The sequence below is a fragment of the Scyliorhinus torazame genome, chromosome 18 (assembly GCF_047496885.1).
Source record: "Scyliorhinus torazame isolate Kashiwa2021f chromosome 18, sScyTor2.1, whole genome shotgun sequence".
Classification (NCBI taxonomy): domain Eukaryota; kingdom Metazoa; phylum Chordata; class Chondrichthyes; order Carcharhiniformes; family Scyliorhinidae; genus Scyliorhinus; species Scyliorhinus torazame.
This window is the reverse complement of record NC_092724.1, coordinates 136,807,883-136,833,770: the sequence shown is the minus strand read 5'-3', so window position 1 is coordinate 136,833,770 and position 25,888 is coordinate 136,807,883.

Genomic DNA, 25,888 nt, shown 5'->3' with positions numbered 1-25,888 from the left:
AAACATTTGTGCCTCTGATTTCACAAAATTCTGGGTTCCAGTCCCACTCTGGGGCTTGATCACAAAAATCAAGGCTGACATGGCTGGTGGAGTCTGTCTTTCAGGTGAGATAGTAAACCAACCCTTTCTGCACAAGTGGATGTAAACGGTCCTACGGCGCTATTTTATTGAAGTAACACATCAAGTCTCCATCGACAGCACCTTCTAAACCCTGACCTCTCCTGCCTAGAAGGACAAAGACAGCAGCTGCATGTGAACACCACCACCTGTAGGTTGCCCTCCAAGGCACATGTCATCCCGAATTAAACAAAGAGCAAAGAAAGGTACAACACAGGAACAGGCCCTTCGGCCATCCAAGCCTGTGCCGACCATGCTGCCTGTCTAACCTAAAACCTTCTGCACTTCCGGGGTCCATATCCCTCTATTCCCATTCTATGCATGTATTTGTCAAAACGTCCCTTAAACGTCACTACCGTACCTGTTTCCACCACCTCCTCCGGCAGCAAGTTCCAGGCACCCACTACCCTCTGTGTAAAACAGACATCTCCAAACTTTGCCTTTCGTACTTTAAATCTGTGTCCCCTAGTAATTGACGCTTCCACCCTGGGAAAAAGCATCTGACTATCCACTCTATCCATGCCCCTCATAATGTTGCCGACTTCTATCTGGTCGCCCCCTCAACCCCCGTCATTCCAGTGAGAACAAACTGAGTTTATTCAACCCCTCCTCATTGAACACTATATTCCAAGTTGGCCGAACTAAGGTTCTATACAGCTGCAGCATGATTTGCCAATTGTTATACTCAATGCCCTGGCTGATGAAGGCAAGCATGCCGTATGTCTTCTTGACTACCTTTTCCACCTGCATTGCCACTTTCAGTGTCCTGTGGACCTGTCCACCCAGACCCCTCTGCCTGTCAATACGCTAAGGGTTCTGCCATTAACTGTATATTTCCCACCTGTATTAGACCTTCCAAAATGCATTACCTCATATTTTTCTGGATTAAACTCCATTTGCCATCTCTCCGCCCAAGTCCCCAACCAGTCTATATCCTGCTGTATTCTCTGACAGTCCTCATTGCTATCTGCAATTCCACCAACCTTTCTGTTGACCACAAACTTCCTAATCAGACCAGTTACATTTTCCTCCAAATCATAAGATTTGGAATTATATCGCTGTTTCTTCACTGGCACTAGCTCATAAATCCTGGAACTCCCTTCCTAACAGCATTGTGGGTGTTCCTACAACAAATGGCCTGCAATGGTTCAAGAAGGCAGCTCACCACCATCTTCTCAAGGACATTTAGGGATAGGCAATAAATACTGTTCTAGCCAGTGACATCCAAATCCAATGAAAAGAAAAAAATAAAATCAGTGGTATTATCCCTGGCATCCTCCCAGTATTTAGCACTCAACAAACATTACAAAAGCACATTATCTGATTATTATCATGTTGCTGTTTGTGGAAACTTGCTAAGTGCAGATTGGTTGTATGAATATGTACTCAAAGTTGAATCAACAAACTTTGTTTACAAAATGGCTTCGTTAGCTGCCTGCTTCAAGCTAGTACACCCTTTCATCCATAGTACACCCTTTCCTCCCCTTAGAGAGATTCCCCGCACTAGATGTTGATTGGTTGTTCTGACCACGTGATCCTTACTCAGTGAGGCTGGTCATAAAGTGATAATCACCACACACCTCCCTCTTTAATTCCTTTTTACAATCCTTATTTAGTAAATTACTATATACAGGTGAGTAGAAAACACTACCAAAATCTGGGAAATAATTACATTTGTACTTAGTCCTGAATCCTAATTATGCACTATATACATGATCCAAAATTATAAATTAAATCTTCAAGGAAGTTTTCTGTTTTTGGTAGAACGGTATTATTCTATAATTTGAGATGCTTCCACAGGATTGACATTAACAGGAACTGTAATAATGGGCATTATTTTGGCACAGGCAATTCATTGCTATTTGCATCAACAGAGACATCAGCTACATCTATAAATGGTTGATCAAGTCCTTCACTGCTTACAGGTTCGAAAACATTTCTTGATGGCAGCAGTGACTGATGGAGCATCTATCTACTCCTCAATTGGTCCATGTGTTCATGAATGATCTGTCCCTCTAGGTCTACTTGGTGTGAAAGGGGTCCATCTCAGAGACAATAATTCCTGGGATCCAACTTGGTCCACTACTGAAGTTTTTAAAACATACGGCTTACTCCATGCTCTACTATGCAAATAAAGGCTTGTTTTCATGATTATCTTGGCTGGACTCTACTCTCCTTGGAAATTTGGAAACACGAGGCTCGGTCTCTTTTTGAGGTGATGTTTCATTAGCAGTCTGCTGATGGAACTCCCATTGTTGCATGTTGAGTGGTACGGTAGCTAAGAAGGAAGCGTGAGACTTTGGTTTCCTCCTAACAGTTTATTTTGGTCAGACTTGAAAGTTTGGAAGGCTCTCTTGGCTCTTGGTAAGGTTCAGTTCTGATGTGTAACATCTCAAAGTTTGCAGATGATGCCAAATTAGGTGGAAGGGTGAATTGTGACGAGGATGCAAGGATCCTACAGCAAGATCTGGACAGGTTGGGTGAGTGGGCAAACCAATGGCAGATGCAGTATAATTTGGATAAGTGTGAGGTTATTCATTTTGGAAGCAAAAACAGGAAGGCAGATTACGACCTGAATGGTTGTAAATTGGGAGAGGGGAGTGTACAGCGGGACCTGGGTGTCCTTGTGCACCATTCGCTGAAGGTAAGCGTGCAGCTGCAGCAGGCAGTAAAGAAGGCTAATGGTATGTTGGCCTTCATTGCAAGAGGTTTTGAGTATAAAAGCAGGGATGTGTTGCTGCAATTGTACAGTGCCTTGGTGAGGCCAAACTTGGAGTATTGTGTGCAGTTTTGGTCTCCTTCTCTGAGGAAGGATGTTCTTGCTCTCGAGGGAGTGCAGCGAAGGTTTACCAGACTGATTCCAGGGATGGCGGGACTGTCAAATGAGGAGAGATTGACTAGGTTGGGATTGTTCTCGCTGGACTTCAGAGGAATGAGGGGGGATCTCATAGAAACTTATAAAATTCTAACAGGATGTGGTGAACCACTGTAATAGGAGATGTAAGGTAAGACCTGCACTACAGGTTCTCCGGTAGCTCCTGCCGGCTGGCTCCGCCGTCGGAGAACTGTATAAATATGCATGACCTCCAGTGCCCTGTCATTTACCCACCTGCAGCAGGAGGCCACACATCTGACTGTAATAAAGCCACAGTTGTACCCAACTTTAGTCTTTGTGCAATTGATCGTGCATCAATTTATTACAGTCAGATTTTCCACAGAATGGATATCAGAATGAAACCAGATCGCCTGCAGCTGGATCCGCACTCGCCCGACGCCAGGAAAGACTTTACTCACTGGCTAGTATGTTTTGAGGCCTACATCAAGTCTGCGGAGCCCGAGCCAATGGAGGCTCAGAAGATAAACGTCCTGTACTCCAGACTGAGCTCCAGCGTGTTCCCGTTGATCCAAGACGCCACGAATTACACAAAAGCAATGGAACTCCTTAAAGAACACTACGCGCAGAAGGCGAACACGCTCTTCGGCAGGCATGTACTCGCCACCCACTCACAACTACCTGGTGAGTCCATCGAAGACTTCTGGCGGGCCCTAATTCCACTCGTCTGGGACTGTGACTGTCAGGCCGTTACGGCTGCCGAACACGCGAATCTCCTCATGCGCGATGCCTTCGTGACAGGGATTGCGTCGGACCGCATCCGAGAACGGTTACTGGAAAGGGCCACGCTCGAACTGGTGGAGACGAAAACCTTGGCACTCTCCATGACGGTCGCATCCCGTAACGTACAATCGTACCCCTCCCGCCGCGCTGCCGACCCTTCTCCTCCATCCTACCCCTCCTGGACCCCGTCGATGTCCTCCTCAGCCGGGGCCCTGCCTTCCCAATACGTCTGCGCCGCATGCCGATCCACGCACCCCGGGGTCACCGCTGCTACTTCTGCGGTCAGCAGAAGCACCCCCGCCAACACTGCCGCGGCCCGCACTGCAGTTTGTAAAGCCTGCAGTAAAAAGGGCCACTTCGCGGCTGTGTGCCAGGCCCACGCAGTCGCTGCGATCGCGCCCGCTATCGCCCCCTCCCCCATGCCAGATGTACAATAGGAGCCGCCATCTTCTCCTCCTGGGTCCATGTGCGCACCATGGGCGCCGCCATCTTGTCCCCCACAGGGTCTCCGGACATCCCGACATCGGAACCGCACACGCTTGCCACCCGAAGCATCCGATGGCTACCCGCAGCTCGCTTCGATGACGCTGGACCAATCCCGCCCGCACAACCTGGCCACCGCGTCGACGACGGTTAAAATCAATGGCCACGCGACCTCGTGCCTGCTGGATTCCGGGAGCACTGAAAGCTTCGTTCACCCAGATACGGTAAGGCGCTGCTCCCTCGCGGTCCACCCTGCCAATCAAAGGATCTCCTTAGCATCCGGATCCCACTCCGTCCCGATCCGAGGCTTTTGTACAGTCACCCTCACGGTCCAGGGCGTAGAATATAGTAACTTCCGCCTAGATGTCCTTCCTAATCTCTGCGCTGCATTCCTGTTGGGCCTGGACTTCCAGTGCAACCTCCAGCGCCTCACCCTCAAATTCGGCGTGCCCTTAGCCCCCCTTACCGTTTACGGCCTCGCGACCCTCAAGGTCGATCCCCCCCCCCTTTTTGCCAATCTAACTGTGGACTGCAAGCCCGTTGCCACTAGGCGCAGACAGTATAGCACCCAGGACCAGACCTTCATCAGGTCTGAAGTCCAGCGGCTGCTTAAGGAGGGTATTATCGAGGCCAGCAACAGCCCCTGGAGAGCCCAAGTGGTAGTGGTTAAAACTGGGGAGAAACACAGGATGGTCGTGGACTACAGCCAGACCATCAATCGGTACACGCAGCTCGACGCGTACCCCCTCCCACGCATATCTGATACGGTCAATCAGATTGCTCAGTACCGGGTCTTCTCAACAATTGACCTGAAATCCGCCTACCACCAGCTCCCCATCCGGAAGTCAGACCGGCCATACACTGCCTTCGAGGCGGACGGTCGCCTCTACCACTTCCTTAGGGTCCCTTTTGGTGTCACAAATGGGGTCTCGGTCTTTCAAAGAGAGATGGACAGAATGGTCGACCAGTATGGTTTGCGGGCCACCTTTCCGTACTTAGATAATGTCACCATCTGCGGCCATGACCAGCAGGACCACGATGCCAACCTCGATAAATTCCTCCGCACTGCCACTCTTCTCAACCTGACCTACAACAAAGAGAAGTGTGTGTTCAGCACGACCCGGTTTGCCGTTCTCGGCTATATAGTCCAAAACGGACTTCTCGGGCCCGGCCCCGACCGCATGCGCCCCCTCATGGAACTTCCCCTCCCCACACTGCCCCAAGGCCCTCAAACGCTGCCTGGGGTTCTTTTCCTACTATGCTCATTGGGTCCCAAACTATGCGGACAAGGCCCGCCCACTCATTCAGTCCACCCAATTCCCCCTCGCGGCCGAGGCACAACATGCTTTCGCCCGCATCAGAGCAGACATCGCCAAGGCCGGGATGTGCGCAGTGGACGAGTCACTGCCTTTCCAAGTAGAAAGCGACGCTTCAGACGTCGCCCTTGCCGCCACTCTAAACCAGGCAGGCAGACCCGTGGCATTCTTTTCCCGCACCCTTCATGCCTCTGAAATTCGACACTCATCCGTCGAAAAAGAGGCCCAAGCTATCATTGAAGCTGTGCAGCATTGGAGGCATTACCTGGCCGGTAAGAGATTCACTCTCCTTACGGACCAACGGTCGGTAGCCGTCATGTTCAATAAGACACAGCGGGGCAAGATGAAAAATGATAAAATCTTGCGGTGGAGAATCAAGCTCTCCACCTATAATTACGAGATTTTGTATCGCCCCGGTAAACTCAACGAGCCCCCAGTCGCCCTCTTCCGAGGTACATGTGCCAGCGCACAAGTGGACCAACTCCGGGCCCTACACGACAGCCTATGTCACCCGGGAATCACTCGATTGTACCATCTGGTCAAAGCTCGCAATCTGCCCAACTTCGTCGAGGAAGTAAGGACAGTCACCAGGGACTGCCAGGTCTGTGCGGAGTGCAAGTCGCACTTCTACCGGCCAGACCGTGCGCGCCTGGTGAAGGCTTCCCGCCCCTTTGAACGCCTCAGCATGGATTTCAAAGGGCCCTTCCCCTCCACCGACCATAACACGTACATTCTCAGTGTGGTCGATGAGTACTCCAGATTCCCCTTCGCCATCCCATGCCCCGATATGACGTCTGCCACCGTCATCAAGGCCCTCAGCACCACCTTCGCTCTGTTCGGTTTTCCCGCCTACATCCACAGTGACCGGGGATCCTCATTTAAGAGCCATGTGCTGCGTCAGTTCCTGCTCAGCAGGGGTATAGTCTCCAGCAGGACGACCAGCTACAACCCCCGGGGAAACGAGCAAGTAGAACGGGAGAATGGGACGGTTTGGAGGGTCGTCCAGCTGGCCCTATGGTCCAGGAACCTCCCAACCTCTCGCTGGCAGGAGGTCCTCCCTGACGCTCTACACTCCATCCGGTCACTATTGTGCACCGCCACTAATAACACACCGCTTGAACGTGTTTTTACCTTCCCCAGGATGTCCACATCCGGGGTGTCACTCCCGACTTGGCTCGCTGCTCCAGGACCGGTCGGTCCTTCTCCGTAGGCACGTCCGACTCCACAAGGCGGACCCCTTGGTGGGCAGGGTTCACCTGCTCCATGCCAACCCTCAATATGCCTACGTTGAGTTCCCCGATGGCCGCCAAGATACTGTCTCACTCAGGGACCTGGTACCGTCAGGTTCCACACCAACACACCCACCCACCAATGCGCACCCCCCCCCCCACCTCCCACCGCACCGCCAATATAGACCCCACCAGAGCACCCCCCCTCCCCTTTTCTGTACAAGAGGATGAAGAGGGCCTCTGCACGCTCCAGGAGTTCCCCGATGACTGGCCAGCATCAGCACTGCCACCACCGCCATCGGCGCCACCTCCACCACCGCCAGCACCAACTTCGCCGCCACCGTTACGCCGCTCCCAACGAGCCGGCTGAACCTTTGACAGACTCCAGACCGTCAAAATGGACTTTTCTTTCCCTACCACTGTACATAATTGCACTAATTGTATATAGTTTCACGTCACCCCCGCCGGACTCATTTTTAACAGGGGGTGAATGTGGTGAACCACTGTAATAGGAGATGTAAGGTAGGATCAGCACTACAGGTCCGCCGGTAGCTCCTGCCGGCTGGCTCCGCCCATGGAGAACTGTATAAATATGCATGACCTCCAGTGCCCTGCCATTTCGCCAGCTGCAGCAGGAGGCCACGTATCTGACTGTAATAAAGCCACAGTTGTACCCACCTTTAGCCTTTGTGCAATTGATCGTATATCACAGGACTAGGCAGGGAAGATGTTACCAATGATGGGTGTGTCCAGACCCAGGGGTCACAGCCTGAGGATTCAGGGTAAACATTTCAGACAGAGATAAGGAGACATTTCTTCACACAAAGAGTGGTGAGCCTGTGGAATTCATTACTACAGGAAGTAGTTGATTCTAAAACTTTGAATATATTCAAGAGGCGGCTAGATTTAGCACTTGGGGAGAATGGGATCAAAGGCTATGGGGATAAAGCAGGTTTAGGCTATTGAGTTGGATGATCAGCCATGATCGTGATGAATGGCGGAACAGGCTCGAAGGGCCAAAAGGTCTCCTCCTGCTCCTATCTTCTATGTATCTATGTTTAAAACCGTTGAGGCTGGTGAAGTTTTGAAATTCAACACTTGTGAATATGGGTCCATTGATAAAATTACTTTGGATAATCTGTGAGTTGAAAAGCATTGGCGTAATCGTTCAATGGTAGCATGCGATGTAGGTGACTTCATTTCAAAACTCCCCATCCATTTATAGTGTGCGTCGTTCATGAGTAAAAGCACTGTGCCCAGGAATGGATCAAAGTAATCAATATGGATCTGTCCCATGGCCAGTCAGGCCATTCCAAAGGATGTAGTAGAGCTGCAGCTGGGAACATTTGTCACGATTGGCACTATTGACAGTGGTTGACTAGCTTTTCGATATCTTCATCAATGCCAGACCACCACCCGTAACTCCTGGCAAGTGTCTTCATCTTGGAGATACCAAGATGAGTGCTGCATAATTCAGTTAGGAGCAACCCTCTGTCTTGCACAGGAATTACTCATCTTGTTCCACAGAGTATGATGCCATCCTGACAACTCGGTTCATTCTTGCTGGTAAGGAATGGTTTCATTCCCTCAGAAATTGGCTCACTTACCAATCCTGGAAGTATCTTGTCTCTCACTTTGGAAAGAAACGCATCTCAATTGGTCCAGTTCCTGATCTGCGTCGCACAAGCTGGTAAAGCGTCTAAAAAATGTAATAGCCAGATGAATTCTTGGGGTACTGGAATACATTCAACACTTTCTCACAAGGGTGGCAGCTAAGGGTGTCCGCATTCACTCTGTAAACCCCAGATTGCTATTTGAAAGTATATTAATAGATGGACAGAATTAATGCCCATCATTGAATTCTTGCTGAGGTAATCAGCGGGATAGACTTGTCCTCTTTGAAGAGGCCCAAGAGCAGTTTGTGGTCAGAAATGATGGCAAAGTGTCTACCATGTAAGGATTGGTGGAACTTCTTGACGCCAAAGACTTTTGAAAGTCATTCCTTCTTGACTTGCGAATACCCTCCTTCAGCCACTGAGCGGGCTCATGACATATACCCCATGGGCCTTTCAGAGGCATCACCCATCTCATGGAACAACACCCCACCAGCACCATATGGAGAGGGGTCGCAGGTCAATATCAGTTCTTTGGATAGGTCGTAATTACAGGTTTGCTGAATGCAGCAATGCTTCACCCTGTTGACAGCCTCCTCCTGGGAGCCTTCCAACACCAACAATGCTGTTTATTTAGCAAAATATGCAAGGAGGCCCATACAGTCGATATATTAGGTAAAAAACGTCCACAGTAGTTTCCCATCCTCAAAAGAGATTTGAATTGTGTCATTTTTGTGGGGGAAGACGCCGCCTTTATCTTCTTGACCTTTTCTTCCACGGGTGCAATCCTTATACGTCTATACGGTGCCCCAGGTGGGTCATTGTTGTGTTATGTAATTTGGAATAACACAAGCTGCCACTTGATGCAGTTTTGAGTAAGAGATGCTCCAGACTTTGAAGTGAGTTCAATGTGTTTGATTGAACTATTAGCACAGTTCTCAATGAGTTCGACTCTCAGCTAATCTAAATGTTGTAACTCAGTCTAACTGACCCAGCCTTGCTCTAAGCCACGTGCTGGGGTGTGATGCTGAGGATACACCCGGTCTCACTCTGTAGATGTTGGTCTGTGGAAAGAGGCGGGGTGTGAGTGCCTCATCCCTTTTATAGTGAGATACCACCCCTGAGTGTCCTGACTGCTCATTGGTCGTGTCCTGTTCTATGTGTTCATTAGCTGCATGTTTGAATATCATGACATCTCCCCTTTTTTTAATGTTTTGTTGGCGTATGTGAATGTATTTACATGTGAATGAGTCTGTCTAACGTGACTGATGGAGGACAACAGAACAGAGCAAACAAAACAAACGTTCACAAGTCCAGTCTCTGAGGCTTGCGTCTGATCCCGGTCGATCGCCGGAGAGGTGGCGGAGAGGACGACGGCACCTTGACAGGCGGGATGGAAGCCTGACTGATGGCCTCGTGGTGCGAGGTATCAGGAGGTGGCAATACAACATATGGAAGTGGTTGCGGGCAGGCAACTTTGTGCAGTGCCTGTCGATTCCTTTGCACGATGGAGCCATCAGCCATATGTGCAACATAAGAGCGGGGCACGGCCTGTCGAACAACGACAGCCGGGGCAGACCACCCACCATTCGGTATCCTGATCCTGACAGTATCTGCCGGGGATAGCATGGCCAGATCGGTGGCGTGGGCACCACAGCCCTGCTTTTGACGGTCTCTGAGCTGCTGCATCTTCTGCAGCACCGGGAGGTGATCCAGGTTGGGCAGGTGTATGGCTGGAAGCGTCGTCCGCAGGTCCATGTTCATCAGGAGTTGAGCCGGCGACATGCCAGTGGACAATGGAGTCGCCCTGTACGCGAGAAGTGCAAGCTGTATGTCGGAAGCAGAGTCCGTGGCCTTGCAGGTGAGCTGTTTCACAATGTGCACCCCTTTTTCAACCTTCCCATTGGACTGCGGATAGTGTGGACTGGAGGAGACATGCTGGAAATTGTATGACCTGGCAAACGTGGACCATTCTCGACTGCTAAAGCACGGGCCATTGTCACTCGTGACGGTGATTGGGATGCCACGCCTTGAGAACGTCTCCTTACAGGCTTTGATGACGGTCCGAGAGGTGAGGTCCGGGAGCTTTAGCACCTCAGGGTAATTCGAGAAATAGTCAATGATCAATACGTAGTCGCGACCATTCACATGAAAGAGGTCGATGCCAACCTTGGACCACGGAGAGGTCACTATGTCATGCTGTTGAAGCGTCTTCTTGCTCTGCGCTGGCTGGAAGCGCTGACAGGTAGCACAGTTCAGGACCATGTTCGTGATGTCCTGGCTGATGCCGGGCCAGTAGACAGCTTGCCGGGCCCTGCGTCTGCACTTCTCGACGCCCAGGTGTCCCTCATGAATCTGGCGCAGCACCAAGCTCTGGGGACTGAGCGGAATTACAATCCTGTCCAGCTTGAGGAGGATACCATCAATCACCGTCAGGTCATCCTTCACATTGTAAAATTGTGGGCACTGCCCTTTCTGCCAGCCATTGGTAAGGTTGTGGATGACGCGCTGCAAGAGGGGGTCTTTGGCTGTCTCATCACAGATGAGAACTACCTTCTCATCTGTTGCCGGGAGAGCGCTAGCACACAGCTGCACCTGCGATTCGATGTGCTGGATGATCTCCAGCGGCTCACTGGGCGAGGTGACAGAGCGGGACAATGTACCAGCGATGATGAGCTCCTTGCCAGGGGTGTACTCCAAGTTGAAGTCATACCTCCTAAGTTTAGGCAGGATTCTCTGTAACCGAGGCGTCATGTCATTCAGGTCCTTGTGGATGATGTGGACCAGAGGCCTATGATCCGTCTCATAATCATGAAATTTGACGATGCCGGTGAGAAGACCCTAGCACTCCTTCTCAATCTGCGCATATCTGGTTTCAGTGGGCGTCATCGCCCTTGATGCATAGGCTACTGGTGCCCAGGATGATGTGTCATCTCGTTGAAGCAACACCGCACCGATACCATCCTAACTCTCATATGTGGATATCTTTGTCTCCTGGTCCGGGTCGAAGAATGCCAGGACTGGTGCAGTGGTGAGCTTGGCTTTCAGCTCCAGCCACTCTGTCTGGTGTGCCGCCTTCCACTCAAATGCAGTTGACTTTTTCACCAGGTTGCGTAGGGCCGTGGTGTGTGTGGCCAAGTTTGGAATGAACTTGCCCAGAAAATTGACCATACCCAAGAAGCACAGCACTGCCTTTTTGTCCTCAGGGACCTTCATCGCCTCGATGGCCTTGATTTTGTCTGTGTCCAGGCGCACACCATGCTGTGAGATCTGGTCGCCTAGGAACTTGAGCGTCGATGTGCCAAAAGAACATTTGGACCTGTTTAACTTTAGGCCGTTGGCATGTACACAGCGAAGTTTCTTCTGGAGACGGGACACATGTTCTTCAGGGGTCGTGGACCATTTGATGATGTCGTCCACGTACACACAAACCCCTTCAATGCCTTCTATCATCTGCTCCATGATGTGATGGAATACTCCAATGCCAAGATGATGCCAAATGGCATGCGATTGTAGCAGTATCTGCCAAAAGGCGTGTTGAAGGTGCAGAGCCTTCTGCTGGACTCATCCAGCTGGATTTGCCAAAATCCCTGTGATGCATCCAATTTGGTGGAGAAGCTCATGTGTGCCATCTCACTCGTGAGTTCCTCCCACTTCGGGATGGGGCAGTGTTCCCGCATGATATTCCTATTGAGATCCTTGGGATCAATGCAGATGTGTAGGTCCCCCGAAGGCCCCCCTGTTTAAAAAAAAGTCCGGCGGGGGTGAAGTAGTGTTAAAGGTCAAGTCTGTCGGGGGCCTTGACCTTCCGCTGTGACCACCTCAGTCCCGGCTGTGGTGTAGGCGCCGGCATCGAGACCTGCACGTCCGGGAGTGTGTTGCCATCTTCTTCACCCAGATGTTGAGTCGGCGAAGGGGGGGGGGTGCTGGGTGGTGGAGCTTGTCCTCGGTGGGCCTGTGGGAATCAGTTCGTGAGGGAGGTGGGCGGAGGTGGGGGGAGATGGTGTGGGTGGGATGTGGTGGTGATTGTCGCCGGGGAGCCTGCAGGAGCCAAATCCCGAAGGGAGACCGTGTCCTGCCGCCCGTCCTGGTGTGTCACGTAGGCATATTGGGAGTTTGCATGGTGCAGCTGGACCTTCTCGACGAGGGGGTCGGTTTTATGGCTCCTCGCATGCTTGTGGAGAAAAACGGGCCCCGGGACTGTCAGCCAGGACGGAAGCGAGACCCCGGAGGTGGATTTCCGTATCTGGGTGTATGAAGCTGTCCGTGCTCCCGGAGTTGAAAAGGCAGGCCGTCTCGAGCCCGTTGATCCAGACATTGTAGACTTCCCAAGGTGGTGTGACCGAGACTGGTCCAGTGTGACGGAGGAGAGTGTCTGAAGACGGTCGGCGGACCGGTCGGCGGTAGCGGCGGCCAGCGTACAGTTGGGCGAGCTGGGTTCCCAGGAGGCAGCGGAGGGGTCCCAAGATGGCGGCCCCCATGAGTCGCACGTGGCGGGCGAAGTGCAGGATAGCGTCCAAGATGGTGGCCCCCATGGGTCGCACGTGGCGGGCGAGGTGCAAGATGGCGTCCAATATGGCGGCCCCTGTAGGGCGCACGTGTCGGCTGCGATTAAAGATGGCGGCGCCCACGGGCCGCACATGGTTGGTTGCATGGCAACTGGGAATGGCCCTGACCGGCAGCAGGCAGTGCTGCTTGGCCTAAGAGATTGAGGGGGGGGGGGCGTCGGGCCTGGCAGGCTTTTGCGAAGTGGTCCTTCTTCCCACAGCCGTTACAGGTAGCGTTCCGTGCCAGGCAGCGTTGTCGGGGGTGAGTACCCTGGCAGCAGAAGTAGCACTTCGGGACTCCGGCGCAGGCTTGCGTCGCGCCCGGGTCGGTTGATGGCTGCGCCCACAAGGGTGCCGCGCAGTCAGAGTTGTCGGCCCCCATGTTCTGGGAGGCCACCTCCAGTGAGTTGGAGAGTTGTACTGTCTCTGGGAGGCCGAGTGTCCCCCCTTCTAATAAACGCTGGCGGACATAGTTCGAGTGCATGCCCGCGACCTAGGCATCCCTGATCAGCAGCTCCGCGTGCTGGGTAGCCGATATTGCCCGGCAGTCACAGTTTTGACAGAGGATGCGCAAGGCGCACAGGAATTCCGCGAGTGATTCCCCAGGGCGTTGGCGTCTCGTGGCAAGGAGGTGCCTACCATATATCTGGTTGACGGATTTCACATAATGTCCTTTTAGCAGCGTTATCGCCTCCACGTACGAGGGGCGTCCCTGATGAGGTTAAAGACTCTTGGGCTCACCCGTGCATGGAGGACCTGCTTTTTCTGGAGGTCCGTGAAGTCTTCGTTGAAAGATGGGAGGTAGGCCTCGAAGCAGCTTAGCCAGTGTTCAAAAGTCTCTGTAGTGTCAGCTGCTTGTGGATCCAGGTGCAAGCGATCAGGCTTGAGTGAGGAGTTCATCTTGAGTGAAGAGTCCATATTTAGAAGTTTCGAGTATTAAATTGATACACCATCAATAATAGACGACGAGTTATAAACGTAACTGAGGCTTGTACAACACAGCACAGTGAATATAATACGATGAACACAATTACGTGGTTTCCCTATTCACCCCCTTAAAAAAAGTCCGGCGGGGGTGAAGTGGTGTTAAAGGTCAAGTCTGTCGGGGCCCTTGACCTTCGCTGTGACCGCCTCAGTCCCGGCTGTGATGTTGGCGCTGGCGTCGAGACCTGCGTGTCCGGGAGCGTGTTGTCATCTTCTTCACCCAGATGTTGAGTGGGCGAGGGGGGGGGCGGGGGGTGTATGGGCGGGGGTGGTGGTGCTTGTCCTCGGTGGGCCTGCGGGAGCCAGTTCGTGAGGGAGGTGGGCGGAGTTGGGGGGAGATGGTGTGGGTGGGATGTGGTGGTGATTGTCGCCGGGGAGCCTGCAGGAGCCAAATCCCGAAGAGAGACCGTGTCGTGCCGCCCGTCCTGGTGTGTCACGTAGGCATATTGGGTGTTTGCATGGAGCAGCAGGACCTTCTCGACGAGGGGGTCGGTTTTATGGCTCCTCGCATGCTTGCGGAGAAGAACGGGCCCCAGGACTGTCAGCCAGGACGGAAGCGATACCCCGGAGGTGGACTTCCTGGGGAAGGCAAACATACGCTCATGAAGAGTCTGGTTAGTGGCCGTACATAGAAGCGACCGGATGGAGTGGAGCGCATCGGGGAGGACCTCCTGCCAGCGGGAGACTGGGAGACTTTTCGACCGTAGGGCCAGACGGACGGCCTTCCAGACCATTGCGTTCTGCCTCTCCACTTATCCGTTTCCCCGGGGGTTATAGCTGGTCATCCTGCTGGAGGCGATGCTTTTGCTGAGCAGGAGCTGACGCAACTCATCACTCATAAAGGAGGAGCCCCGATTACTGTGGATATAGGCGGGGAACCCGAACAGGGTGAAAAGGCTGTGCAGGACCTTGATAACGGAGGCAGAGGTCACGTCAGAGCAGGGGATGGCGAAAGGAAATCTGGAGTACTCATCAACGATGTTGCGGAAGTACACGTTACGGTCATTGGAGGGGAGGGGCCCTTTGAAGTCCATGCTGAGGCGCTCAAAAGGGCAGGAGGCCTTTAGCAGATGTGCTCTGTCTGGCCGATAAAAGTGTGGTTTGCACTCCGCGCAGACCTGGCAGTCCTTGGTCATGGACCTGACCTCCTCAATGGAGTGTGGCAGGTTGCGAGCCTTGATAAAGTGGAAAAAGCAGGTGACCCCCGGGTGACAGAGGTCGTTGTGGAGGGCCCTGAGTTTGTCTACTTGTGGGCTGGCACATGTACCACGGGAGAGGGCATCTGGGGGCTCATTGAGCTTCCCGGGCCGATACAAGATGCCATAGCTATAGGTGTAGAGCTTGATCCTCCACCTCAGGATCTTGTCGTTCTTGATTTTGCCCCGCTGTATATTGTTAAACATGAAGGCAACTGAGCGTTGGTCAGTGAGGAAAGTGAATCACCAACCGGCCAGGTAATGCCTCCAATGTCTCACAGCTTCTACTATGGCTTGGGCCTCTTTTTCGATGGAGGAGTGTCGAATTCCGGAGGCATGGAGGGTACGGGAGAAGAAAGCCACGGGCTTGCCCACCTGGTTGAGTGTGGCAGCCAGAGCAAAGTCCGACGCATCGCTCTCCACTTGGAAAGGGATGGACTCGTCCACAGCGTGCATTGCGGCTTTGGCGATGTCTGCTTTGATGCGATCGAAGGCCAGTCGGGCCTCAGTCGCCAGGGGAAACGTGGTGGACTTGATCAGTGGGCGGGCCTTGTCCGCGTAGTTGGGGACCCACTGGGCATAATAAGAGAATAACCCCAGGCATCTCTTCAGGGCCTTGGGGCAGTGGGGAAGGGGGAGTTCCAGGAAGGGGCGCATGCGGTCGGGGTCGGGCCCGAGGACTCCGTGTTCCACTACGTAGCCGAGGATGGCCAGGCGGGTTGTACAAAAGATGCATTTCTCTCTAATATAAGTGAGATTCAGGAGTTTCGCGGTGTGGAGGAAGCGACACAGGTTCTCGTCACGGTCCTGCTGGTCACGGCCGCAGATGGTGGCGTTGTCTAGGTACGGGAACGTGGCCCGCAGCCGGTACTTGTCAACCATTCGGTCCATTTCCCTTTGGAAGACCGAGACCCCATTGGTGGCGCCGAAGGGAACCCTGAGGAAGTGATAGAGGCGGCCGTCTGCCTCGAAGGCAGTGTATTGGCGGTCCTCCGGGCGGATAGGGAGCTGGTGGTACGCAGACTTCAAGTCGACTGTAGAGAAGACTCGATACTGCGCAATCTGATTGACCATATCAGATATGCGAGGGAGGGGGTACGCATCGAGCTGCGTGTCGATGGTCTGGCTAAAATTGATGACCATTCGGTGCTTCTCCCCAGTCTTGACGACCACCACGTGGGCTCTCCAGGGGCTGTTACTAGACTCAATGATCCCCTCTCGCAGGAGTCGCTGCACCTCTGACCTGATGAAGGCCCTGTCCTGGGCACTGTAGCGTCTGCTTCTGGTAGCGACGGGCTTACTGTCTGGGGTGAGGTTTGCGAAGAGGGTGGGTGGGGCGACCTTAAGGCTACAGACGGTGAGGAGGGGCAGGGGTTCATTGAACTTTAGGGTAAGACTCTGGAGGTGGCACTGGAAGTCGAGCCCCAGTAATAGGGCAGCGCAGAGATGGGGGAGGAAATAGAGCCTAAAGTTGGTGTACTCTAGGCCTTGCACAGTGAGGGTCGCGACACAGTAACCCCGGATCTCCACTGCGTGGGATACGGAAGCCAGGGAGATTTTATGGGTCGTGGGTAGAATGGGGAGGGAGCAGCACCTTACTGTATCTGGGTGTATGAAGCTGTCCGTGCTCCCGGAGTCGAAAAGGCAGGCCGTTTCGAGCCCGTTGATCCGGACATTGTAGACTTCGCGAGATGGTGCGACCGGGACTGGTCCAGTGTGACGGAGGCAAGTGTCGGAAGCCAGTCGGCGGACCGGTCGGCGGTAGCGGCGGCCAGCATACGGTCGGGCGAGCTGGGTTCCCAGGAGGCAGCGGAGGGGTCCCAAGATGACGGCCCCCATGAGTCGCACGTGGCGGGTGAGGTGCAGGATGGCATCCAAGATGGCGGCCCACGTGGGTCGCACGTGGCGGGCGAGATGCAAGATGGCGGCCAAGATGGCGGCCCCCGTGGGTCGCACGTGACGGCTGAGATTAAAGATGGCAGCACCCACGGGTCGCACGTGGCGGGTGGCGCGGCAGCTGGGGGTGGCCCCAACCGGCAGCAGGCAGCGCTGCTGGGCATAGAGGATTATGGGGGGGGGTCGGGCCTGGCAGGCTTTTGCGAAGTGGCCCTTCTTCCCACATCCGTTGCAAGTAACGTTCCGTGCCAGGCAGCGTTATCATAGATTATCATAGAATTTACAGTGCAGAAGGAGTCCATTCGGCCCATCGAGTCTGCACCGGCTCTTGGAAAGAGCACCATACCCAAGTTCAACACCGCCACCCTATCCCCATAACCCAGTAACCCCATAACCCAGTAACCCCATAACCCAGTAACCCCACCCAACACTAAGGGCAATTATTGGACACTAAGGGCAATTTATCATGGCCAAGCCACCTAACCTGCACATCTTTGGACTGTGGGAGGAAACCGGAGCACCCGGAGGAAACCCACGCACACACGGGGAGGATGTGCAGACTCCGCACAGACAGTGACCCAAGCTGGAATCGAACCTGGGACCCTGGAGCTGTGAAGCAATTGTGCTATCCACAAGGCTACCGTGCTGCGTTGTTGGGGGTGAGTACCCTGGCAGCAGAAGTAGCACTTCGGGCTTCCGGCGTTGGTGGGCCGCTGCGCGGCGCAGGCTTGCGTCGCGCTCGGGTCGGTTGATGGCTGCGCCCACGAGGTCCCTGAGGGTGCCGCGCAGTCAGAGGTGTAGGCCCCCATGTTCTGGGAGGCCACCTCCAGTGAGTTGGAGAGCTGGACTGTCTCTGGGAGGCCGAATGCCCCCCCTTCTAATAAACTCTGGGGATATAGTTTGAGTGCATGCCCGCGACATAGGCGTCCCTGATCAGCAGCTCCACGTACTGGGTAGCCGATATTGCCCAGCAGTCACAGTTTCGACAGAGGATGCGCAAGGCGCACAGGAATTCCGTGGGTGATTCCCCAGGGCGTTGGCGTCTCGTGGCAAGGAGGTGCCTAGCAAATACCTGGTTGACGGATTTCACATAATGTCCTTTTAGCAGCGTTATCACCTCCTCGTACGAGGGGCGTCCCTGATGAGGTTAAAGACTCTTGGGCTCACCCGTGCATGGAGGACCTGCTTTTTCTGGAGGTCCGTGAAGTCTTTGTTGAAAGATGGGAGGTAGGCCTCGAAGCAGCTTAGCCAGTGTTCAAAAGTCTCTGTAGTGTCAGCTCCTTATGGATCCAGGTGCAAGTGATCAGGCTTGAGTGAGGAGTTCATCTTGAGTGAAGAGTCCATATTTAGAAGTTTCGGGTATTAAATTGATACACCATCAACAATAGACGACGAGTGATAAACGTAACTGAGGCTTGTACAACACAGCACAGTGAATATAATACAATGAACACAATTACGTGGGTTACCACAGTTCCCGCATGATATTCTTATTGAGATCCTTGGGATCAATGCAGATGCACAGGTCCCCCGAAGGCTTCTTTACGCACACCATCAAGCTGACCCAGTCAGTCGGTTCGGTGACCTTGGATATGATGCCTTTTTGCTGACGATCCTTGAGCTGTGCCTTCAGGCGCTCCCTCAGTGGAGCAGGGACTCGTCGTGGTGCGTGGACCACTGGCTTGGCATCAGGTCGTAGCAGAATCTTGTATCGATACGGCAGCGTGCCCATCTTGTCCAGGATGGTCTGAAACTTTGGCTTGTCCTGGTCTTTGGCGAAGTGAAAGGAGTTGAATATTTCCAAGGAGTGATCCCCCGCTGTGGTCAGGAAAAGAGATATCTTCCGTGCATCAGACGCACCATTGAGGTCTGATGCTTCGACGTAAAGCTGAAATTTCTGCTTGAATGTCCGCCAGTTGGCACTGAGATTGCCAGAGGTCCTGAGCTGGTGAGGAGCCTGAATCTTTTCCATTGTGCCGGTATACATTTGCTGGTCGTCACGGATCTTGCTGAGTTGAACTAACTAGATTGAACAGACTTCTGGTATCATGTTGTGTTATGTAATTTGGAATAACACAAGCTGCCACTTGATGCAGTTTTGAGTAAAAGATGCTCCAGACTTTGAAGTGAGTTCAATGTGTTTTATTGAACTATTAGCACAGTTCTCAATGAGTTCGACTCTCTGCTAATCTAAATCTAGTAACTCAGTCTAACTGACCCAGCCTTGCTCTAAGCCACGTGGTGGGGTGTGATGCTGAGGATACACCCTGTCTCACTCTGTAGATGTTGGTCTGTGGAAAGAGGCGGGGTGTGAGTGCCTCATCCCTTTTATTGTGAGATAACACCCCTGAGTGTCCTGACTGCTCATTGGTCGTGTCCTATTCTATGTGTTCATTAGCTGCATGTTTGCATATCATGACAGTCATCTCAATGGTTCAAACGGTGCACTTCTCTATCTTGAGGCAAACTCCAGCCTCCTGAAACCCCTTTAACACCTTTTCTAAGTTTGCTAGATGCTTGGCCTCTGCCAATCAAGTTATAAGGACATCATCAAGGAATACCAAAACCCCTGATAGCCGCTGTAGCAAACTTTGTGCATGTTTATTGTGAAATTGCCCCAGGAAGTGTTATCTAATTTAAAGTTGCTGGTATATATGACTCATATCCAGCTTTGTGTAAGATTGACCTCCTGCCTGCCTTGCATACAGGCCTTCAATTCTCGGGATTGGATATTTATCCAGCTAGGCAGCTTAATTAACTGTTAGCTTATAATCGCTGCAAATGCGGATGGTCTTATCCGGTTTCAATATGGGGATGATGGGCGAGAACTGAACTGGCAGGATAATGCCTAGTTCTTCCAACCTGTTCAACTCAGCATCCACTTTTTCTTGTAAGGCATATGGTGTCAGTTTTCCCTTAAGGAATTAGAAGTTGCCTCTGGATCAACATAACTCTTAGCTGACAAGCCTTTGATTTTGCCGAATTCGTCACAGAAGACGTTGTTGTAATTTTGTAACAATTCTGGCAGTACCCCCACCCACACTTGAAAGATTATGGACCAATTCAACTTGTTTTCTTTCAGCCAGTCATGGCCCAGAAGGCTTGGTCCTTCACCTGTCACTATTATTACCAGGAGCTGGGCAGACTATATTCCATATCTTACAGGTACCATTGTGGTGCCTTTTACTTTTATTGCTTCGCCCATGTGCATCTTCAACTTGGTAAAGTGCTCTCCAAGTTCAGTGGTTGGGCACCCTCTCTCAGGTACTGAAATGCGGACTTGCACATCTCAGTGGCTGTTGCCCCTGTATTCACTTCCATACTTAGAGTTCACACAGTGTTACAGTAATGGGGTCTGGTTTGACTGCTTGAAGATTAATAAGGGAGAAAGTATCAGAATTCTTGGTTTCAGGCTCTTTAACATTGTACGCTTGCAACATAGTTGCTGATTGGTCACTCGGCAATCTTGATTTAGCCCTGCACTATTTTATCAAATGCCCTCTTTTCTGACAATAATGACACTGTCTGCTTGAACCTGATGTGTTGGGTACTCCGGATCTGTGGAGACTGCGTTTACCTGAGCAGTAACATAGACAGGTCACCAACATTTGTAATAGTACAACTCTATTTTATTTAATTAAGAGCTGTTAAACATACTTGCACTGTGGGTCAACACTATGTTAGATTGACTGAAGACCTATGACTAACCTGACCAGCCTATACTGCTAGCACATGGTGGATGTTTGTGCTACTGACTGCCGGCTCTGTCTGTCTCAGAGGCTGCATCCCGAATGAGCGGGAAAACTAGTGCCCTCTGTCTTTATAGTGACCGTGCCCTAACTGGTGATTGGCTTCTGTGTTGTGTGAGTTGATTGGTCTTGCAGTGTGTCAGTCAGTGTGTGTCTCTGCACCATCATATACTGATGTGTACATTATGACAGAACCTACATGGTTCAGGAGCGTGTTTACCCCACATGTAGGCAATCGTTATCTGATTCCCTCCGCTATATCTTTTTGTTCTGGGGTGCCTGGAAATGTTTCCCTCTGCGCAACTGCTTTGGCTGGATGCAGGTCTCCAGTTTAGCTGGTAGACGGTGCCATTTTGTGTGCTGTGCAGTGCCTGTGAATCTTTTTCAGTGGTTTCCAGTGCTATCTCCATTGCCCGTTTGAAATTTATATCGCCTTCTGCTAGCAATCGACATTGAATGGCATCGCTGCTCACGCCATAAGCTAACCAATACTGCAGGAAGTCATATAGGGTTGTTTCAATATCACAGTGCTCTGATAATTGCTTTAGTTTAGCAATGTAAGTCACGGTCTGTGAGATTGTGAATGGGACTGTAAGTCTGACTTCCAAAGATGCTCAGGATAATTGCTTTGTACTTTGCCTCCTCTCCCATTTCATTTGCCTGGAAATAAAACTCAAGGCACTCGATGTATTGACTCCAGTCCTCCGTGGAGGAGTTAATGGGTCTATTCGACCAAAGAGAGACATTCTGGTGAGGATGTATATATTTTCCTTTGTTTAAGACACAATACTCATAGGTGTAGGGCTAGAGGCAGTGCCAGAAGACCTCGTAAACTGAACCAACAAATTTTATATACAAGGTTGCTTCATTATCTGCATGCTTCAAACTAGTCCACGGTACACTTTTTCTAACTCGGAAAGATACTCCCTTTGGAGAGATTCCCTTTGGGAGATGTTGATTGGCTGTTCTGACAACGTCAATAAAGCTGCTCTTAAAGTGACAGGTTGCCATGTTTCCTACATTACAACAGTGACTGCACTTCAAAAGTACTTGGCTGTAAAGCACTATATAAACATAGTTCTGTCTATTTGTCAGGCAATACTACAAGGTAAACGCTCTCTTTACTGAAAAAATCCATAAAACCTTTTTGTGGTTTCTTGGCAAAAATGTCCTGTCTCAAGTACCATTTGTGTTAATGAACATATGTATTTATTAACAGCTCCTGGTACCTGAAGATCTCTTGTTAAAAAAAACCTTCAAATCTATTGAAGCTAATTATGATCAGCTCTCACGTATTACTGTGTAATTGTAACTGCAATGTCTGGCATCTACACATCTGCCGTTAAATATAAAAACCCAGAAATTGCTGTTAGAGAGAGACTGCTCCTCCATAGGGTGTTCTGTTGTAGTCCTTGCCAACATACTTGGTATTGAAATAACTACTTAGGCATGAACTTGGGTTACTTCCCACGAGCTCTGTATGAAAGATGGCTATAAAATGTGTATTTTTAATAGTGCAATATATGACGATAAATGTTGAACAACAAGGGTGCCACACGGTGCTGAATATTATTTAAATGGAGAAAGACTGCAGAAAGCTGCAGCACAGAGGGATTTGTGTAAATCACAAAAGGTTAGTGCACACGGGATGGCACGTTGGCACAGTGGTTAGCACTGCTGCTTCACAGCGCCAGGGACCCGGGTTCAAGTCCAGCCTTGGGTGACTGTGTGGAGTTTGCACGTTCTCCCCGTGTCTGCATGGGTTTCCTCGAGGTTCTCTGGTTTCCTCCCACAGTCCACAGTTATGCAGGCTGGGTGGGTTGCCCCTTAGTGTTCAAAGTTGATAGGTGGGGTTACGGAGATAGGGTGGCGGAGTATCCTGGGCGGGGTGCTCCTTTGGAGGATTGGTGCAGACTTGATGGCCTGAGTGGCCTCCTGCACTGCAGGGATTCTGTCTAGCCCTAAAATATTAGTTTTACAAATTAGAGACTCATACCTTCAAAAAAACATTGATGTTGCAGAGTTAAGAATAAATAAATATATATGACAGACCATACAGAGAAATATTTTCTGATTGCCTCTTTTATCTCTCTCCCTTGATCCAGTTTATATTCCCAATCATTATTTTTAATTTGCTCTTTGATTTAGACCTTTTTTTAAATAATCCCTGGTTTAAATTCTGCATGCCTGAGGGATCTCTTCAGTGTGATTGGTTGAAGAACTTTGCTGTTTCCTGCCCTGTTCACAGGCTGCCCGGATCCCCTGTGGGGGGCGCAATGCTGGATGACTCTTGTTTGGAAATCTCCACTGTAATATCTACGGATTCCATAAATCATTGTGGACAGCTGAACTCCCACTGCCATTCCTTCATGGCTCACCACAATATCTGGGATAGGGTGTTCTCTGTGTCATGCTTCCTTCACAGGACAACCATGTGCAAAATCACAGTAGTGAAGATTCAAAGGATAATTTATTGCAGTTATATGAGATACACACACCACAAATTAAAACTTAATGTTTGCATTTAATTTGGTATCCATTAAATAGAATCAGGTGATATGCAGGAATGCATGGTCTGAAGAAAAATGTGCAGGCGGGAAAGAAGATGCAACGCCACAATTAATTCTCAAATTCCAAATGGTATACCCAGTTGTGACAGCCCAAGTATGGCAGTTTGTCATTGTCAACTGAACACCAAGATTGGGTTAGAACCTCAATATATCCTTCCCCATGTTTATAATTTTACATTGCATTCACATTTAAGGATTTACCATGACATTGAAGAAAAGATAGAATAGCCAATTGATATTTCCATCTGGGGTTATTTATTCTTTCATGCGTACAGAACATAGCATTTGTTGTGACAGTTATGAGGCCGGTCTTTTTATATAGTGCGGAAGCTTGTGCAACATCAAGAAAAGAGGAACAACGGATGCTGGGATGGATGTATGGAGTAACGAAAAAGGACAATATCAGGAACCAGCACATCAGGGGGCCGGTGAAGATTGTGGGAACATCAGAGAAAGTAGTCGAAAAGAGATTGTCATCTGCTGTGGAAAGAGAGAGAGAAGAAATGGTATGGCATGTGATGCGGATGGGATCGGCAGAAAGAAAAAGAAGAGGATGGCCTAAGACCAGATGGAAAGATGGGGTGGTGAGAGATTTAAACGCAGCAGCATTGGAAGAGGAATTGGTGACTGATAGGAGGAGATGGAGAAGGATTACCAAAAGGCAATGTGGCAGCTCCAAATAAAATGGGAGAAGCCAAAAGAAAGTAGAAGTGTACAGTACATAAGAATTAATAAATAGTTATTAATGGCGACTCGTGACTCATCTGATGGTCAGCAGGAACCTACTTTGCTTCTCATGCATGCTCATTAAAAGCCAAATCTAGAATAAGGCGCCCGTGTCAAATCCCGCACCTCGCCAGTGGGAATTCATGCTGTTCTGTAACCCAACAGGACATTTGTGGCATACACCCGGCAAGGGACAATTTTAAAGCTTGGAGCCAAAGCGCCAAGGGCAGAGATGGGGGAGATGTCATGTAGCCATCTGGGATGGCCACTTCCAACTAGGTACAGAGAAACTCGCAAAGCCTAGCAGGTAAATTGGACAAGCCAAGACTCAGGCAGGCTCAGAGCCTGAAATGCATATTTGTAAGCAAGACGTCCAGACGGTATCGATACTCCGTCCAATTAGCATTTTAATGGGGCCGATTAGTATTTGATGGCCCATCTTCACCAAAACAAACAACTGGTACTCAAGCAACCGGGACAGTCCCAGACATTTCGGCACCACTCCCTGTTCAAGGGAAACGCAAACAACCGGGCCAGTGACCGCTCGGGACACGCCCAGCCATCCAGATCCCCGCCCACTTATTGGCTAAGGAATCGAACGGAGTGATCAGGGATCACCCAATTAGTAAGGCCCAAATCGAAGGACCGCCCAAAAGAGCGCGAAAACCCCCTGAGTATAAGAAGAAGAGTCCGCCACATTTTCGCTCTCTCTTAGTCCTGGCGCCCCGGTCACGGCCATCGCCAAGTGCTGCAACACCAGAAGCAAGTACAAGTTCAACGCTCGCTACCAGACGGATGAGCCCAGCTGAGCAGCAGTTACTCCTTCGGACTTGATAGATCCAGAATCGAACAACGGCCACTGTTCTCTGACCTAAGCCGGGTGCCTGAAGTTAAGTACAGGTTGTCTTACTCAATAGGTGTAGTTAACTAGTAGTGTTTATGTTGCACGACTAATTGTGTGTAAATAAAGTACCCTTGACCTTGAACTAACTAGCTGGTGTTTGGCTCTTTGATCGATAGCCGGTTGAAACTTGTGGTGGTATCATTCGATACCTGACGACTCTAAGCATTAGGACATAGATAACATAGAAAGAAGGGCAAATTCACTGATTGCCATGATTGGAACAGAGCCACAGAAAGGACAGAGAAAAGAGTATAGGAAAGAACTCACAACAGTCAACAATGCTGGGGGGATGTTGGTCGGTGACAGGTGGATGGTAATAGGTGATGGATACATTTTAAAATGAAATATGCACCATCCTGAAACAGAACCAACTCCAGACTAAGGGAATCGCCTCAATGACCAAGTGCAAAACAGCGAGGTTGGAGAGGGTCCTCTTAGACGAGTGGGGTTCAAGGTCAGCACAACTAGACAACTAAAAGGTAATACGAATAAAGATGTGGCGAATGCATTAGAGCTTTCACTATTTGGTGAAGGGCACACGTCAGCAGTTCTAGCCCAGAGGGTTCTCGCTGTAATAGATCCCAGCAAGGTGCAGAGCTGTTGTTAACTGAGCCATTGGCCATTTGCTCTCGGCATACTTGGGAAGAAGTGGTGGGAGGGATGGAGGGGGATACCTACAAGGGGCATGTAGATCAACGGCAACCATGTGGCGACTCCCAGGGGAATGGATCTACCTGATAAGGGCCCACATTGTTAATTTTTCTGTTATGACGAGGTCTCTTCATAGAGTCCAAGCACATCTCCAGAAGCAACTAGATGTTCTGCTGGTCCAGATTCTCCATGGCATCTGCCATCCTTCCCATAGTGACCTAGATGTGCTCACACGTAAGAGCCACTACATCAGACAGCATGACGGAGGTTTCCACCTCGCACGCCACTCTT